Here is a 20,468-nt window from a genome sequence, read left to right on the forward strand (position 1 = left end):
ATATGCGGATGACCTTTTATTATTCTTGTCTGATCTGCAAAATACCTTGCCAATATTACAGCATATCCTTTTTAAGTTCGGATCAATCTCAGGTTATAAGATTAATTTATCGAAATCGGAACTTTTGTGGATTGACAAAAGACCAGTAACCAGAATTAACCACCCATTTTTGGAAGTTACTCAAATTTCCTATCTCGGCCTTAAATTGACTAACAATCCATACGATTGGTACAAATTGAACTTTACACCCAGTCTAGAGAAATGTAAGAAAAACTTGAGGATTGGGCCTTTTTTACCTATTTCTCTATCAGCACGTGTAGCTTTGATTAAAACATTACTTTTCCCCAAATTACTATGCATTTTTCAAAATATTCCATTATTTATACGTAAGGCTGATATCAGTAGCTACAATAAAGCATGCTCAAAATTTTTATGCCAAAAATCTAAACCTTGAATAGCTATTCATCGTCTTATGAATCTAAAAACGGCAGCCGGTTTAGCTTTACCTAATATTCAAGCTTATAATTTAGTGGTATTGGCAAGATTTGCCATTGACTGGATCTCTAAAAAAGAATAAATCACAACATATAATTGGGAATCAGGTCTGGTTTCTCCATTTCAACTTGAAGCCTTAATTCATTGTCCGCTGACATCGCTCCCTTCGAATATTTTCTTTTTAAGTACTTTTAAAAACATTATAGTTTCATGGCAGAAACTGTGTATGGAACTAGATCTCTCTCCATATATTTCTAAACTATTACCTATTAGGGGTAATCCAAACTTTAACCCTGGAATTTCGAATAAGGTTTTTAATAAATGGGCCTCGAAAGGTCTGAAACTGATAGGTCAAATAGTTGGAGTAGATGGTCTTCCTATTTCGTACGCAGACATGGCCTCCAAATTTGACCTTCCAGCACGGGAGTTTTATGCCTATTTACACTTGAGACATTTTATCAACGAATTGATTCAAAAATTTGGTTCTGACTGGTCTTTGGGTGAGTTAAACAGTAGAATTAATAGCTATCAAGCTGGGATATATACAATTTCTCCCCTCTATGGGTTATTAATCCAAAAATCTTCAAGTTTGCAGATTAACAATATGGTGGTAAAATGGTCTAATAAATTCCCAGGCATACAAGACCAAACTATAACAGATAGTTTCAAAATAATTGACCAGGCCTGGGTACCAACATCATGGAGGGAATGTCAAATGAAGATTAGTCTTCGGATTTATTTCACGCCAGAAATTTTATCAAAATGGTACAAAACTTCCATGCTTTGTTCTAGATGTAGCTCACCATACGCAGATTTATTACACTGTTTTTGTGAGTGCCCTAAAATTTTCCAGTTTTGGCAAAAAACTATGTATTGGATGAATGAGAAACTACACTTAGATTATAAATTTAAACCAATTGAGATTTTCTTTTTGGCTAAATACTGTGGGGTCCCTAAGAATTTTAAACTTATTAATACGATAATATTAATAGGACGTATCATCATTCTTAGAATGTGGAAATCTTCTTAGAATGTGGAAATCTTCCTCAACTTAAAAATGGTCTACTCACACAATTTATGATAGAACAAGCTACTTTATATTCTCCTTCCGATGAGCAAGTAGGTTCTATTTTTAAGAAATGGGAAGTATTCATAAGATCATTACAAGAAGCAGATCAAAAATCCCTGGTGAAACCTTTACTTAAATCGGCCTTTGTACAAGCCAACATACTTGCAGGACATTTTCCTGGATTTTGGTTAGATGAGAATGACCCTGAGAGTTGAAGGTCGGAGAGAATGGGAACTTTCATTTCTTTCTTTCTTTTTTTTTTTTTTTCCTGAGTTCAGCATATTGTGTTCAGTTTTCGTGTTAAAAAAGTATTACAAATGCATTTAACAAGGTTTTATGCAATGTATAGAATGGAGACAGCTAATCTGATTGATTTTACTTTCTTTGTTTAATTGTAATATGTTTGAAGTGGTCCTGCGTGACATTACTTTACATATCTCCACTTTTTGATGTATATATGTGTTTTCTTTTGTGAAACTTACAAATAAAAGTTACAAAAAAAAAAAAAATTGCATGCTCCATCTTTCTACTCAGAAGCAATATGTAAAATAAAGTGATGTGTATTTCAGTATGGAGGACAACAGTTTTGAGAGAATGAGAGATGAGATAGGTGTGGATTATGTGAGTTGAAAATAAACCAAGCATTTTAAATAAATTTGGCCCAGATTATGAGTTGAGCGTAAAATATCACTTATGCAAAAGCAATATTTGCACTCAAGTCCTCATAGAACGCTATGTAAAGGCACTTTTCAGTGCCATTTTTTTTTACTAACACCCCTCAGCTGCCACTTTTAGCCCCTTATAACTTTTTTTGTAGTTACTTTATTAAAAAAATAAACGGCTAGATTATGAGTTTTTGTCGGTAAGGCTTGCGGGGCTAATGAGCAGTTTCAGCTCACTGCTCACCTACAAACAATGCTGGTATTACGGGTTTTTACAAACCCGGCATTAGCCGCAGGAAAGTGAGCAGAGAGCAAAATTAACTCCACATCTCACCTCAATACCAGCACTGCTTACGGTAGTGGTGAGCTGGCAAAACGTGCTCATGCACAATTTCCCCATAGGAATCAATGGGGCAGATTCGGCTGAAAAAAAAACTAACACCTGCAAAAAAGCAGCGTTCAGCTCCTAATGCAGCCCCATTGATTCCTATGGGAAAATATTTTTTATGTCTACACCTAACACCCTAACATGAACCCCGAGTCTAAACACCTCTAATCTTACACTTATTAACCCCTAATCCGCCACCCGGCATCGCCGCCACCTGCATTATATTATTAACCCCTAATCTGCCGCTCTGGACACCGCCGCCACCTACATTATAGTTATGAACCCCTAATCTGCTGCCCCCAATATTGCCGCAACCTTCATTTTATTTATTAACCCCTAGTCTGCTGCCCCAATGTTGCAGCAACCTATCTACAATTATTAACCCCTAATCTGCCGCCCCAACGTCGCCACCACTATATTAAAGTTATTAACCCCTAAACCTAAGTATAACCCTAACCCTAACACCCCCCTAACTTAAATCTAATTTAAATACATCTAAATAAAATTACTACAATTAAATAAATAATTCCTATTTAAAACTAAATACTTACCTATAAAATAAACCCTAAGATAGCTACAATATAACTAATAGTTACATTGTAGCTACCTTAGGGTTTATTTTTATTTTACAGGCAACTTTGTATTTATTTTAGGTACAGTAGTTATTAAAAAGTTATTAACTATTTAATAACTTCCTAGTCAAAATAAATACAAATATACCTGTAAAATAAAACCTAACCTAAGTTACAATTACACCTAACACTACACTATAATTAAATAAATTAAATAAATTAACTACAATTAATTACAATTAAATTAAATAAACTAAAGTACGAAAAACAAACACTAAATTACAGAAAATAATAAAATAATTACATTTTTTTTAAACTAATTACACCTAAACTAATCCCCTAACAAAATAAAAAAGCCCCCTAAAATAATAAAAATCCCTATCCTCTACTAAATTACAAATAGCCCTTAAAAGGCCCTTTTGCGGGGCATTGCCCCAAAGTAATCAGCTCTTTTACCTGGAAAAAATATACAATACCCCCCCAACATTAAAAACCACCACCCACACACCCAACCCTACTCTAAAACCCACCCAATCCCCCCTTAATAAAACCTAACACTAACCCCTTGAAGATCACCCTACCATGAGACTTCTTCACCCAACCGGGCAGAAGTGGTCCTCCAGATGGTCTGAAGTCTTCATCCTATCCAGGCAGAAGAGGCCCTCCAGACGGGCAGAAGTCTTCATACAGACGGCATCTTCTATCTTCATCCATCCGGCGCGCAGCGGGTCCATCTTCAAGACATCCGACGCGGAGCATCCTCTTCTTTCCGATGACTAACACTAAATGACGGTACCTTTAAGTGATGTCATCCAAGATGGCCTCCCTTCAATTCCGATTGGCTGATAGAATTCTATCAGCGAATCGGAATTAAGGTAGAAAAAATCCTATTGGCTGATCCAATCAGCAAATAGGATTGAGCTCGGATCAGCCAATAGGATTTTTTCTACCTTAATTCTGATTGGCTGATAGAATTCTATCAGCCAATTGGAATTGAAGGGACACCATCTTGGATGACGTCACTTAAAGGTACCGTCATTTAGTGTTAGTCGTCGGAAAGAAGAGTATGCTCCGTGTTGGATGTCTTGAAGATGGACCCGCTCCGCTCCGGATGGATGAAGATAGAAGATGCCATTGAGATGAAGACTTCTGCCCGTATGGAGGACCTCTTCTGCCCGGATAGGATGAAGACTTCGGACCGTCTGGAGGACCACTTCTGCCCGGTTGGGTGAAGACGTCTCAAGGTAGGGTGATCTTCAAGGGGTTAGTGTTAGGTTTTCTTAAGGGGGGATTGGGTGGGTTTTAGAGTAGGGTTGGGTGTGTGGGTGGGGGTTTTTAATGTTGGGGGTATTGTATTTTTTTTTCCAGGTGAAAGAGCTGATTACTTTGGGGCAATGCCCCGCAAAAAGCCCTTTTAAGGGCTATTTGTAATTTAGTATAGGGTAGTGATTTTTATTATTTTGGGGGGCTTTTTATTTTATTAGGGGATTAGATTAGGTGTAATTAGCTTAAAAATGTAGTTATTTTATTATTTTCTGTAATTTAGTGTTTTTTTTTTCTTCATAATTTAGATAATTGTATTTAATTGTATTTAATTGTAGTTAGTTTAGGGAATTAATTTAATTATAGTATAGTGTTAGGTGTAATTATAACTTAGGTTTATTTTTATTTTACAGGTAAATTTGTCTTTATTTTAACTAGGTAGCTATTAAATAGTTAATAACTATTTAATAACTATTCTACCTAGTTAAAATAAATACAAAGTTGCCTGTAAAATAAAAATAAACCCTAAGATAGATACAATGTAATTATTAGTTATATTGTAGCTATCTTAGGGTTTATTTTATAGGTAAGTATTTAGTTTTAAATAGGAATAATTTATTTAATTTTAGTAATTTTATTTATATTTATTTAAATTATATTTAAGTTAGGGGGGTGTTAGGGTTAGGGTTAGACTTAGCTTTAGGGGTTAATACATTTACTATAGTTGCGGCGACGTTGGGGGTGGCAGATTAGCGGTTAATAAATGTAGGGAGGTGTCGGCGATGTTAGGGATGGCAGATAAGGGGTTAATAAAATTTAACTAATGTTTGCGAGGCGGGAGTGCGGCGGTTTAGGGGTTAATATATTTATTAAGGTGGCGGGGATGTCAGGTCGGCAGATTAGGGGTTAAAAATTTTATTTAGGTGTTTGTGATGTGGGGGGGGCTCGGTTTAGGGGTTAATAGATAGTTTATGGGTGTTAGTGTACTTTTTAGCACTTTAGTTAAGAGTATTATGTTACGGCGTTAGCCCATAAAACTCTTAACTACTGACTTTTAAATGCAGTACGAGTCTTGACAGGAGAGGGTGTACCGCTTACTTTTTCCAAGACTCGTAATACTGGGATATGCAATTTACGTAAGCGGATATGCAGTATGTTGAAGTCATGTAAAAAAAGTGAGTGGTACACCTGTACCTGCCAGACTCGTAATACCAGCGGGCGTTAAAAAGCAGCATTGGGACCTCTCAACGCTGCTTTTTAAGGCTAACACAAAACTCTAATCTAGGTAATCTATGTGAAGTTACTACCATTTTTATTTTTTTAATAAGATTACTATATTGAAATGTGAGGCTATTTGGGGAACTTTTAGAACATTAACCAGATAACTGATCTCTGGTTAATTTTCTGTGTGCTAATTGCTACTGCAAGCTCGCAGTAGCAATAACCAGCCACTTGTAATGGCTGGTTATTTATTTATTTTGTGACCCGCAAAAAACATCTGTGTTTTAAAATACACTTAGATAAATGTTTCAGTTTCAAATACACTAGATCTAAACCATGTTACCTAAATGGAGGCTGTATGCAAAAGAAAAACAATAACAGCTTTTTTTTTCTTTCTAACCTCAAATTTATTTTTTTATAGGAATACAATCTGTTTGCTATTATTCAGTCACAACTAGTTACTTAGTGGCATCTCCTTATAGCTGGTCACTAAGACTAGTCTCCTAAGAAGTTCCTGACTCTACTGCCACAACACTGGTGCATGGTTGCTGAAATAGTTGATCCTTGAAAAAGTCAGAGTTAATTTGTGGAATGATTATTGGAACTGTGGACTGTGAGATCACAAGAGGGTGTGACTTTCAGGCAATACACTTGCACAGATTACAGGAGCCGTGTAGACCATTGAGTGAGAGTCAATGTTTCATAAGCATTGTATCCTAGAGGATTTGGTTTGCCTAGTCTTTAAAATACCCAGTGGTTCTTATGTCCTTGGTTTTAATGTTTTAATAAATATATTTTTTACTGGATCCTTAGTTTAATTCCTACTTGAAGTTACAGAGGTGTGTGTAACCATGCACATTAACAAGGAGCTCAATTATATCTCCACAAAGTGTGAGTACATTCTTTCCCGTGTTACACCCTCTTGATAGACTTTGTTTGCTTGAGGTCATTCTGGGGGAAGAACAATCTTTCAGAGACAAATCCTTTTTTTCCGTATTAATATCTATATCCTTTATTTACAATGTGTGCACAGTGTGTTTATACTACTTTTGTTGTTAGTTTCTATATAGTTTGTGTGCAGTAATTTACTGTTTAAGTGCTTGCACTAGTGACCCTTGATATTTAGGGCTGGGTCTAACTAGCAGCAGATGCTGCTGTGTTCATCCGAAGTTTCTGGCTCGCCGGAAACTTAAGTTAAGAAGCAGCAGTCGTAAGACCACTGCTCCTTAACTTGTCCACCATCTTTTAGGTGGCGGATTGCAATCATCTAGATCGAATACAATCGGGATGATTGACACCCCCTGCTGCTTGTGCAATGTTAAATGCCAACCACATATGCAGTCGGTATTTAGCAATGCCGGGCGGACATGATTCACTACAACGAATTATGTCCGCCTGGCATTTGATAAATCTACACCTTAGTGACACTCATTATATTTGGTCACTATAACTAGTATGTTAAGGAGTTACTGACTCTGTTGCCATAACACTGGTGGATAGTTGCTACAAAAATTGTTGTCAGTCTTTAACACCAGTCATATCTCCTGCAAATATATATATCCTAAATAAACTGGTCCAATCCCCACTATCTGATTACAGCCCCAATTACATGCCTGGTCTTGCTGCAAGTATTAATTCATCAGAAAAGTAGAAGGCTCAATTCTTACAGCGCACTCACAGGTCGATGATCCTGATGCATTTTGGGGATTTTTGTTTAAAAACGTATTATTTATTTGTGAGCAGCTTTTTTGATGGGAGTGTTATTGCTGATGTGAATCTTTTGGGGAAGAAGCAGAGTTAGGTGGTATAGTGGATTAGTGAATTAGCTGGGCAACTGGAGTGCAATTTAGGGATCAGATAAGGTGAATAATGATACCATATAAAGTAACAAACTGGTGTCATTTGCAAGGGTGTCTATTTATCTAGAGTTCTGCACAACCCACCCCCCCCCCAAACAATTAAAGAGTAGCACTTTGCCATGGTTTATTTATTGATAGGTTTCAAAGGCAATTTTTGAAACCAATACAGGAGTGCACTTATAAACAATGGTGAAGTTTTGCTACAATTATTGGACTTTGAGTACTCTTAATGACAGACGAGCATCACCAGGTTAAATTGATGAGGGGCATCTTGGCAAGCATTGATAAAGTTAAGCGGTCATTATCTATCCTCATTTAATTTTCACATGAACTGTAAATGGTGCAAACATCTTACATATCTGCTAGTGTCAGACACATATCATTAGAAACTGTTTTTTGATGGGTAAAAAAAATACAAATTTGCAATTCAATTAAAAGTATTGGAATTAGAAATCCTCACACTTTGGTGCTGGGGTAAGCAGAAAGTCTTGCTGGTAGTTGATAGCCAGTCCTCTCACAAAAAGTTATAACAGTATTATGATCTACCCCTATGCATTTTCAGTATTGTTACATTTTTACTTTATGTAGCTATGAAAGAAAATGGTATTCCATTCATACTTCACACAGTCTGTCTTTTGTTTTCCCATTGCACTTCAATTGACCATTTCTCCTGTGTTTTCGTGTCACTCTGGCAGGAATACGTCAAAAGATATGGTTCTTCATCCTCAGGGGTTTTTTAGAGAAAAGATCTTTGATAAGATTTGGACGTTACAATGAACCATTTCTTATAATATTTTACACAAGTATTTCATTTATGGGAACAATATGACTGATTGCATTTTTATTTAGTTATTTATTTCTTTTTTAAATTAGTTTGATTTATAAATGTAATACTAATCACTATGTTCTATATAGAGGGTTGAAAAATAATATTTTGGATTTTTACAGTCTTAGCAATGGTTCTATCCATTCCTTTGTGATGACATACATTTTAAGTGTATTATAAAGACATTTCATGTTTAATATTAATATTAACATTTTAAAATTGTCAGTATGAAACTGTCAACATCAATTCCTCATTATTTCAATATATACTGTATCCAATGTCACAATACAGGAAAGAGACAAACATAAACATAGATATTCCATATACACCAATTACATTTTTCTGCTTTTTAAAATTCATTTGAGTAAAATAATAATTAGTTTACGTAAAGGGACAGGCTAGTCAAAATTAAGCTTTCATTATTCAGATAGGGCATGCAATTGTAAACCAATTTACTTTTATCATCAATTTTGCTTTTTTTCTCTCTGTATTCTTAGTTGACAGCTAAACCTAGGTAGAATCATATGCTAATTTCTAAGCCATTGAAGGCCTCCTCTTATCTGAATGCATTTGCCAGTTTTTCACAGCTAGAAGGTGTTATTTAATGTGTGTCATATAGATAACATTGTATTTATGCCTGTGGAGTTACTAATGAGAGGGCACTGATAGGCTAAGATGTTAAAATAACTGTAATAAGAGGGCAATCTGCAGAGGTTTAGATACAAATTAATCACAGAGGTAAAAAGTATATTGTAAACAGGAAGTGGACAGCACGGCTCCCAAAGCCGTCTCCAGGAACAAACAGCAAACCCAAATTAGAAATGCAAGCTTCATGGACAGCTGGGATAATAGAGGTGCTCACCATGTAAGGAAAGTCAATCCGATAATGCAGAAGAAAGAAAAAGGCGGCACTCCGGGTATGTGAAAAACAAATATGGTATTTATTCCATATTCACAGTCGCTACACACAAGACACCAAACAGGTAACGGGAGAAGGGGGCATGTCCTTACGCGTTTCGTGCCGTGCGGCACTTAGTCATAGGATGAGAGGTAAGTGGAGAACAGGTAAGTTTATACCCCGTCCCACAAATCAAATTACAAAGGAAGTTAAAAAACCAGGTGAGTGAAAGGGATACAACTTACATATGAAGGATATACAGAAAAAATTACAATTCACGATATGCATAGATGAACTCACATAGGACAACAGAGGGGCTATTTATAAAAAATAATTCAAAAGGATGTGGAATGACTATAAAGGATGACATAAAGAGTGAAATGAAGAGTGAGAAAAAAGAGGATTGAAAAAAAAGAGATTATAACAGTCTCAGTATTGCAAAGAAATATACTATGAACGCTGTCTGCAAAAAAGTGCCTCAAGGTCACAATGAATTAACGGCATACTTAAAAACAAAGTTTTTCTTTTTGCTGACCATATAAAGTGACAAAAGGTTTGCAGAAAGCGTGTTTCATCTGACGTATCTATGTATATTAATAAAATCTTATCTCAGGTTCATAATGCCAAACAAAGAGGAATTGATATTATATCAAAGAATTGAAAACTAAACAGTGGTCAGATTCTCACAAACACATTTGACAATTCATAGTTTTTACCTAGGGGTATTATATTTAAACAATATTATCCTTGATTTTATAATGAAATTAGAAAAAACACTGATATTTGATATATTTACAAGTGAAATTGAAAAGAATAAGGATAAATTAATATGTACCATCATGCAAGGCACCAAAAGCGAGTCCACTTAGGTTTATACTATGATAATCAAAGTATGGGGTCATACTTATATTATATGCCGAAAAATGCATATTATTCAACAAAGAGTCTGATATCCCATTCTTTGTTTAGACCATGGTGTTCCCTGGTGTTAAGTGTTAAAATCCAAAATAATTCTTTCTTCATACGAATCTTATTCTTATTACCCCCTCTAGTTGGTCTAGTTACTATGTCAATTACTTTTACACTGAAGTTAGACAAATGAGTAAAATGATGACAATTAAAATGTCTCGCTACTGATGATTCTTTGGAATAGTATTTGACATTCCTTTTGTGCTTGCCAACTCTGGTTCTTAATGAGCATGTGGTTTGGCCTACGTATTGAATTTTACAAAAATTGCACTCTAATAGATAAACCACAATGGTTGTTGCACAATTGGCATAGTGATCTATTTTGTATACATTCCCTGAGTGTGAACTACTAAACGTGTCACCTCTTGAGACATTTTCACAGGTGCCACAGTTAGATGCCAAACATTGTAAGGTACCCTTTTTATTTAACCAAGTCCTTGGTCTCTTTTTATCAACTGAGCTGATCATACTCGGGGCTAGCTTATTTCCCAAAGTTAGTGCCTTTTTAGATACAAATTTCACATGCTCTACATAGTTTGATAAAATGTCATCATTTTTAAGATACATTACATTCCGCTTAATAATTTTACAAATTTCTCCATATTGGGATGAGTATTCTGTGGAAAAAATAACTGAATCACCAGTAAGACTACCTGTTCTTTTAGGGGCTGTCTTCTTAATGCTATCCATAGGTCAAGCTTCAACTTCATGTAATGCCCTAGCTAAAAGTCTGGGGTCATAACCCTGTGCAACTAGTCTCTCTGTGAGTGAGTCTGCTTGTCTTCTAAATAAATCATTGGTAGAAGCATTTCTCCTAAGTCTTAGGTATTGACTTTTTGGAATTGCCTTAATTAGGTGTCCTGGATGACACGATCTTGCATGCAAGATCGTGTTACCAGCTGAAGGTTTTCGAAAAGTATCTGTCACGATTGTGTTGTGATGCCCTGATAGACAAAGGTCCAAAAATTGGACCTGTTGTTTGCTCTCCATTCCTGTAAATCTTAAATTGACATTGTTTTAATTGACATAGGCCAGAAAATGATCAAATACATAGTTGTCCTTAAATATAAAGATAAGATCTTCTATGTACCTCATATAAAAGTGTACAGACTCATTAAATGGATTTGTATCATTGTAAATGAAGTTGAGCTCCCACCATCCCATAAATAAATTTGCAAAGGAGGGGACAAATTTTGCCCCCATTGCCATGCCGCATGTTTTTAAGTAATACTTATCATCAAACATAAAAAAGTTATGGGACAGTAGGAAGTCAACACACTCACATATGAATACTCTATATTCAGGAGAAAGGTTAGTTCTGTGCCGTAGAAAAAAATCAATTGCTCTAACTCCCAGATTGTGTGGGATATTAGAACATAAGGAGACAACATCGACCACCACCCACCCAAACTCACAGGACCAACCAGTACTACTTAACAAGTTAATAAGGTGTCCCGAGTCCCTCAAATAACTGCTCAGGCCTTGAACTAGTGATTGTAGAATAGAGTCAACCCACTCTGACAAGGGCTCAAAAAGTGAGCCTATGCCAGATATTATTGGGTTGCCAGGTGGGTTGACCATACTCTTGTGAGTCTTGGGTAGGTGGTGGAAGATAGGAGTAATGGGATGTGAAGGGATCAAAAATTATTTCTCTTTAGAGTTGAAAATACCCAAATTTACTGCTTCATCTGACAACTTGTCCAATTTTTGTTTGAAAATTTTAGTTGGATTACTAGTTAAAGATCTATATGTAACACCGTCACTGAGCTGTTTCTTGGCCTCATTAATATAATCAATTTTATTCAAAACCACAACATTGCCACCCTTGTCCGAAGATCTGATGACAATGTTGTGGTTCTCACTCAGCTGTTTTAATGCTTGTCTCTCTTTAATAGAGAGATTGTTGGACTTTTTCTTATCTGCTGTGATCTTTACATCATCCTTTAACTTCAATATTTCTTGTTCAACCCTCTTCTGGAACAAATTGATATGTACACCCCTAGATTGGATGGGATAGAAATTGGATGACAATTTCTTTGGTCTCTGAATATTGGCATCATCCAATCTTATGTCACCCTGATCCAAATCTCTCAACACTTCTAGGGTTGCAATATCATCCCTAAATTTATTTAAATCTAATAAAGTGGAAAAGACTGAAAAGGAATGTGTGGGTGCAAACCCCAACCCTTTAGATAGAACACTAACATGGTCATTATTCAGTAAAAAAAATAGACAGATTAAGAACTGCTAATTTTAGTCCCTCTTTTGTCTTCTTTTGGAAGATCTTCTGCCTTCTCCTTTTTTTTTTGATACAACAGTATCAAAAGAGGTCATATTAGCCTTCCCCTTATTTTTAAGGATGAAAATACAAAAAAGTTGTTTACATAAATATATATATATATAGTATCTCACAAAAGTGAGTACACCCCTCACATTTTTGTAATATCTTATTATATCTTTTCATGTGACAACACTGAAGAAATGAAACTTTGTAAAGTAGTGAGTGTACAGCCTGTATAACAGTGTAACTTTGCTGTCCCCTAAAAATAACTCAACACACAGCCATTAATGTCTAAACCATTGGCAACAAAAGTGAGTACACCCCTAAGTGGAAATGTCCAAATTGGGCCCAATTAGCCATTTTCCCTCCCCGGTGTCATGTGTTACAAGGTCTCAGGTGTGAATGGGGACCAGGTGTGTTAAATTTGTTGTTATGACTCTCACACTCTCTCATACTGGTCAGTGGAAGTAAAACATGGCACCTGATGGCAAAGAATTCTGAGGATCTGAAAAAAAGATTTGTTGCTCTACATAAAGATGGCCTAGGCCATCTTTATGTAGAGAAGACTCTGAAACTGAGCTGCAGCATGGTGGTCAAGACCATACAGTGGTTTCACAGGACAGGTTCCATTCAGAACAGGCCTCGTCATGGTCGACCAAAGAAGTTTAGTGCACATGCTCAGCGTCATATCTACAGGTTGTCTTTGGGAAATAGACATATGAGTACTGCCATCATTGCTGCAGAGGTTGAAGGGGTGGGGGGGTCAGCCTGTCAGTGCTCAGACCATACGCCGCACACTGCATCATATTGGTCTGCATGGCTGTCATCCCAGAAGGAAGCCTCTTCTAAAAATGATGCACAAGAAAGCCTGCAAACAGTTTGCTGAAGACAAGCAGACTAAGGAAATGGAACCATGTCCTGTGTCCAATGAGTCCAAGATAAACTTTTTTGGTTTAGATGGTGTCAAGCGTGTGTGGTGGCAACTAGGTGAAGAGTACAAAGACAAGTGTGTCTTGCCTACAGTCAAGCATGGTGGTGGGAGTGTCAAGTTCTAGGCCTGCATGAGTGCTGCCAGCACTGGGGAACTACAGTTCATTGAGGGAACCCTGAATGCCAACATGTACTGTGAAATACTGAAGCAGAGCATGATCCCCTCCCTTCATAGACTGGGCCTCAGGGCAGTATTCCAACATGATAACGACCCCAAACACACCTCCAAGATGACCACTACCATGCTAAAGAAGCTGAAGGTAAAGGTGATGGACTGGCCAAGTATGTCTCCAGACCTAAACCCTACTAAGCATCTGTGGGGCATTCTCAAATGGAAGGTGGGGGAGTGCAAGGTCTCTAACATCAACCAGCTCCGTGATGTCATCATGGACGAGTGGAAGAGGAATCCAGTGGCAACCTGTGAAGTTCTGGTGAACTCCATGCCCAAGAGGGTTAAGGCAGTGCTTAAAAATAATGGTGGCCACACAAAATATTTACACTTTGGGCCCAATTTAGACATTTCCACTTAGGGGTGTACTCACTTTTGTTGCCAAGGGTTTAGACATTAATGGCTGTGTGTTGAGTTATTTTGAGGGCACAGCAAATGTACACTGCTATACAGGCTGTACACTCCCTATTTTACATTGTAGAAAAGTGTCAATTCTTCAGTGTTGTCACATGAAAATATATAATAAAATATTTACAAAAATGTGAGGGTGTATATATATTTATTTTTTTATTTACAGAGACACTGTACTATAAAATGTTTTGCCCCTTAATGTTTTCCAAATTTCTTGTTATACCTACTGAAGAGGTATGGGGAATTGCTCCTTCATATTTAATTTTGAATTTAAAATAGCTGGTTTTGCTAATTAAATACATCACCTGTTGTTCCCTGAGACATGTCCATAACATTGGACTGAGCCTGCAAGTAAAGCCGACCTGCTAATGTTTTCTATCAGCTAGATTTGGAGTTTTGTCGGTAATGACCCGAAAAACTAACGCCGGCTTTTTTCTGGCCGCACCATAAAAATAACTCTGGTATTGAGAGTCCACATAAAGGCTGCGTTAGGCTCCAAAAAAGGAGCGTAGAGCATTTTTAAAGCAGCTTCAACTATCGATACCAGAGTTGCTTACGCAAGCGGCCAGCCTCAAAAACGTGCTTGTGCACGATTCTCCCATAGGAAACAATGGGGCTGTTTGAGCTAAAAAAAAACTAACACCTGCAAAAAAGCCGCGTTCAGCTCCTAACGCAGCCCCATTGTTTGCTATGCGGAAACACTTCCTACGTCTGCACCTAACACCCTAACATGTATCCCGAGTCTAAACACCCCTAACCTTACACTTATTAACCCCTAATCTGCTGCCCCCGATATCGCTGACCCCTGCATATTATTATTAACCCCTAATCTGCCGCTCCGTAAACCGCCGCTACTTACATTATCCCTATGTACCCCTAATCTGCTGCCCTAACATCGCCGACCCCTATATTATATTTATTAACCCCTAATCTGCCCCCCACAACGTCGCCTCCACCTGCCTACACTTATTAACCCCTAATCTGCCGACCGGACCTGAGCGCTACTATAATAAAGTTATTATCCCCTAATCCGCCTCACTAACCCTATAATAAATAGTATTAACCCCTAATCTGCCCTCCCTAACATCGCCGACACCTAAATTTAATTATTAACCCCTAATCTGCCGACTGGAGCTCACTGCTATTCTAATAAATGTATTAACCCCTAAAGCTAAATCTAACCCTAACACTAACACCCCCCCTAAGTTAAATATAATTTACATCTAACGAAATTAATTAACTCTTATTAAATAAATTATTCCTATTTAAAGATAAATACTTACCTGTAAAATAAATCCTAATATAGCTACAATATAAATTATAATTATATTATAGCTATTTTAGGATTTATATTTATTTTACAGGTAACTTTTTATTTATTTTAACCAGGTACAATAGCTATTAAATAGTTAAGAACTATTTAATAGCTAAAATAGTTAAAATAATTACAAAATTACCTGTAAAATAAATCCTAACCTAAGTTACAATTAAACCTAACACTACACTATCAATAAATTAATTAAATAAACTACCTACAATTACCTACAATTAACCTAACACTACACTATCAATAAATTAATTAAATACAATTCCTACAAATAAATACAATTAAATAAACTAGCTAAAGTACAAAAAATAAAAAAGAACTAAGTTACAAAAAATAAAAAAATATTTACAAACATAATAAAAATATTACAACAATTTTAAACTAATTACACCTACTCTAAGCCCCCTAATAAAATAACAAAGCCCCCCAAAATAAAAAAATGCCCTACCCTATTCTATATTACTAAAGTTCAAAGCTCTTTTACCTTACCAGCCCTGAACAGGGCCCTTTGCGGGGCATGCCCCAAAGAATTCAGCTCTTTTGCCTGTAAAAAAAAACATACAATACCCCCCCAACATTACAACCCACCACCCACATACCCCTAATCTAACCCAAACCCCCCTTAAATAAACCTAACACTAAGCCCCTGAAGATCTTCCTACCTTATCTTCACCATACCAGGTTCACCGATCCGTCCTGAAGAGCTCCTCCGATGTCCTGATCCAAGCCCAAGCGGGGGGCTGAAGAGGTCCATGATCCGGATGAAGTCTTCATCCAAGCGGGAGCTGAAGAGGTCCATGATCCAGATGAAGTCTTCATCCAAGCGGGAGCTGAAGAGGTCCATGATCCGGATGAAGTCTTCTATCAATGGCATCTTCAATCTTCTTTCTTCCGGATCCATCTTGCAGACCTCCGACGCGGAACATCCTCTTCTCCCGACGCCTACTAGCCGAATGACGGTTCCTTTAAGGGACGTCATCCAAGATGGCGTCCCTCGAATTCCGATTGGCTGATAGGATTCTATCAGCCAATCGGAATTAAGGTAGGAATATTCTGATTGGCTGATGGAATCAGCCAATCAGAATCAAGTTCAATCCGATTGGCTGATCCAATCAGCCAATCAGATTGAGCTTGCATTCTATTGGCTGTTCCGATCAGCCAATAGAATGCGAGCTCAATCTGATTGGCTGATTGGATCAGCCAATCGGATTGAACTTGATTCTGATTGGCTGATTCCATCAGCCAATCAAAATATTCCTACCTTAATTCCAATTGGCTGATAGAATCCTATCAGCCAATCGGAATTCGAGGGACGCCATCTTGGATGACGTCCCTTAAAGGAACCGTCATTCAGCTAGTAGGCGTCGGGAGAAGAGGATGTTCCACGTCGGAGGTCTGCAAGATGGATCCGGAAGAAAGAAGATTGAAGATGCCGTTGATAGAAGACTTCATCCCGATCATGGACCTCTTCAGCTCCCGCTTGGATGAAGACTTCATCCGGATCATGGACCTCTTTAGCTCCCGCTTGGATGAAGACTTCAGCAGGATCATGGACCTCTTCAGCCCCCCGCTTGGGCTTGGATCAGGACATCGGAGGAGCTCTTCAGGACGGATCGGTGAACCTGGCAGGGTGAAAATAAGGTAGGAAGATCTTCAGGGGCTTAGTGTTAGGTTTATTTAAGGGGGGTTTGGGTTAGATTAGGGGTATGTGGGTGGTGGGTTGTAATGTTGGGGGGGGTATTGTATGTTTTTTTTTACAGGCAAAAGAGCAGAATTCTTTGGGGCATGCCCCGCAAAGGGCCCTGTTCAGGGCTGGTAAGGTAAAAGAGCTTTGAACTTTAGTAATTTAGAATAGGGTAGGGCATTTTTTTATTTTGGGGGGCTTTGTTATTTTATTAGGGGGCTTAGAGTAGGTGTAATTAGTTTAAAATTGTTGTAATATTTTTATTATGTTTGTAAATATTTTTTTATTTTTTGTAACTTAGTTCTTTTTTATTTTTTGTACTTTAGCTAGTTTATTTAATTGTATTTATTTGTAGGAATTGTATTTAATTAATTTATTGATAGTGTAGTGTTAGGTTTAATTGTAACTTAGGTTAGGATTTATTTTACAGGTAATTTTGTAATTATTTTAACTAGGTAGCTATTAAATAGTTCTTAACTATTTAATAGCTATTGTACCTGGTTAAAATAAATACAAAGTTACCTGTAAAATAAATATAAATCCTAAAATAGCTATAATATAATTATAATTTATATTGTAGCTATATTAGGATTTATTTTACAGGTAAGTATTTATCTTTAAATAGGAATCATTTATATAATAAGAGTTAATTAATTTCGTTAGATGTAAATTATATTTAACTTAGGGGGGTGTTAGTGTTAGGGTTAGACTTAGCTTTAGGGGTTAATACATTTATTAGAATAGCGGTGAGCTCCGGTCGGCAGATTAGGGGTTAATAAGTGTAGGCAGGTGGAGGCGACGTTGTGGGGGGCAGGTTAGGGGTTAATAAATAAAATACAGGGGTCGGCGGTGTTAGGGGCAGCAGATTAGGGGTACATTAGTATAACGTAGGTGGCGGTCGGCAGATTAGGGGTTAAAAAAATTTCATCGAGTTGCGGCGATGTGGGGGGACCTCGGTTTAGGGGTACATAGGTAGTTTATGGGTGTTAGTGTACTTTAGAGCACAGTAGTTAAGAGCTTTATAAACCGGCGTTAGCCCAGAAAGCTCTTAACTACTGACTTTTTTCCTGCGGCTGGAGTTTTGTCGTTAGATGTCTAGCGCTCACTTCAGACACGACTCTAAATACCGGAGTTAGAAAGATCCCATTGAAAAGATAGGATACGCAATTTACGTAAGGGGATCTGCGGTATGGAAAAGTCGCGGCTGAAAAGTGAGCGTTAGACCCTATTTTGAGTGACTCCAAATACCGGCGGTAGCCTAAAACCAGCGTTAGGAGCCTCTAACGCTGGTTTTCACGGCTAACGCCAAACTCCAAATCTAGGCCTTTGTTAGGTATTCAGATGCTAATTATGTCTGAGGGTGGAATTAGCACAAGCAGCTATTTCAGATACAAAATGTCCCTCTCCCTCTGAACACCACTAGGAGATGAATCTGTGCTATTGTCTCTTGTTTACATAGATTTTCTGTGGAGAAATTGTTTGATACTTACATTTTCAGCAGACTAGGCTTTTTAAACAATTTGTCTGTTTTCAAAAATATCTAAATATGGGCTAGATTAGCGCACAAGCAAAAAGGAGTTTATCAAGTAGTGTTGGCTTGAGCACAACTGAATTTAACATGCACCGGGATAGCATGACTTTAAAGCTTTGGTTCAATGTTACGCTCGACTAAAAAAGTTGCACAAAAAACATTAAAAATACATTTTTTAAGTACAGTTACACTCATAATAACACTGTCTAATAAAAAATATTTTTTTTAAAAAATGCAATAAAAAGTTATAAGGGCTCAAAGATTTGTATAATGTGTGTACATTTTTATGTATTTATATGTATTTACAGACATATATACACATATAAACACATAAATACATATATATACATATAGTGACATAAATATAAGTGCATTGGAAAAAAAAAGAACAATAGCATAATAGCTTGTTCTATGGCTAGTTACCACCCAATAAGCAGGCTCTTTTTGCTGAACATGTGCCTTTCACAGAGAAGAACTTTCCTGTAGCATATCAGTCTGATCCTGACTTAACAGTACAGTCCCGAAATACCAAACAATCCCTCTCTGAATGAGAGAAACCGCAAAACCAGGCATAGGAGACCTTTGCCGTCAAGTAGCTGAAAGCACATAAAATCATATTTATCCCATATTCATATTTAATAAAGTGTTTTACTATGTACTGTATTTAAAGGGATAGTCAAGTCAAAATTAAACTTTCATGATTCAATTCAGATAGGGCATGCAATTTTAAACAACTTTCCAATTTACATTTATCATTAAATTTACTTTGTTCCCTTTGTTATTTTTTGCTGAAAGCTAAACCTATGTAGGCTCATATGATAATGTCTAAGCTGTTGATGGCTGCCTCCTATATCAGTGCATTTTGTCAGTTTTTCCACAGTTAGACACTGCTAGTTCATGAAGATAACATTGTGCTCAATCCTATGGAGATATTTATGAGTCAGCGCTTATTGACTAAAATACATGTATGTCAAGAGAACTGAGAAAACTTGTACAAAAGTGTATTGATATAACAGTGTTGGTTATGCAAAACTGGGGAATGGGGAATAAAGGAATTATTTATCTTTTAAAACAACAAAAATGTTGATGTAGAGTATCCCTTTAATGTAAATATTTCACATTCCAATGAATATATATATATATATATATATATATATATATGTATTAACATATATATATAAATATATATATATATATATATATATGTAATTATATATTTATATATATATATATTTTACCAAAATACTATCAGATATGTATATATATATATATATATATATATATATATATATATATATGTATTTCTGAATAAATTAAACAAATTATTGTATGTGAAAAACATTGGAATATAAAATATTCATATTTCATGTCGGGTTAGCACACTTCAGAAAACATGATTGGGATTGTACAACTTGTTGGGTGTTAGATTTTTTTCACGTTTCACTCTCTTTTGAAGTCTATAGGGAAATACGTTAAAGAGGTTGCAATATTTCAAGCTCAGCTTTTTGCTCGCATCGGGTTAGCACTCATGGGAAATCTTATTATTTTAAACTAGTGGAGTTAGTTAGCGGTTAGTGCTTAACTCATAATCTAGCACTGTGTAAGAAACCATCAAGTTATGTTTGTGTCATTTCTTCTATAGTTTTATAGTCAAATAAATTAACATGAAACAAACTATTTTTACACTGATGTTTATTGAAATTATTTTTTAAAGAATCATTAAATACAGTAGAATTGCATAATTAACAAATACATACTAAAAGGACAATGCAATAGCACTTACTCTAAATTTGAAATATGACAGTCATGTGACAGCCATCAGCCAATAACAGACTAGAATACACGGTAGGTGC

The sequence above is a fragment of the Bombina bombina genome, chromosome 2 (assembly GCF_027579735.1).
Source record: "Bombina bombina isolate aBomBom1 chromosome 2, aBomBom1.pri, whole genome shotgun sequence".
Classification (NCBI taxonomy): domain Eukaryota; kingdom Metazoa; phylum Chordata; class Amphibia; order Anura; family Bombinatoridae; genus Bombina; species Bombina bombina.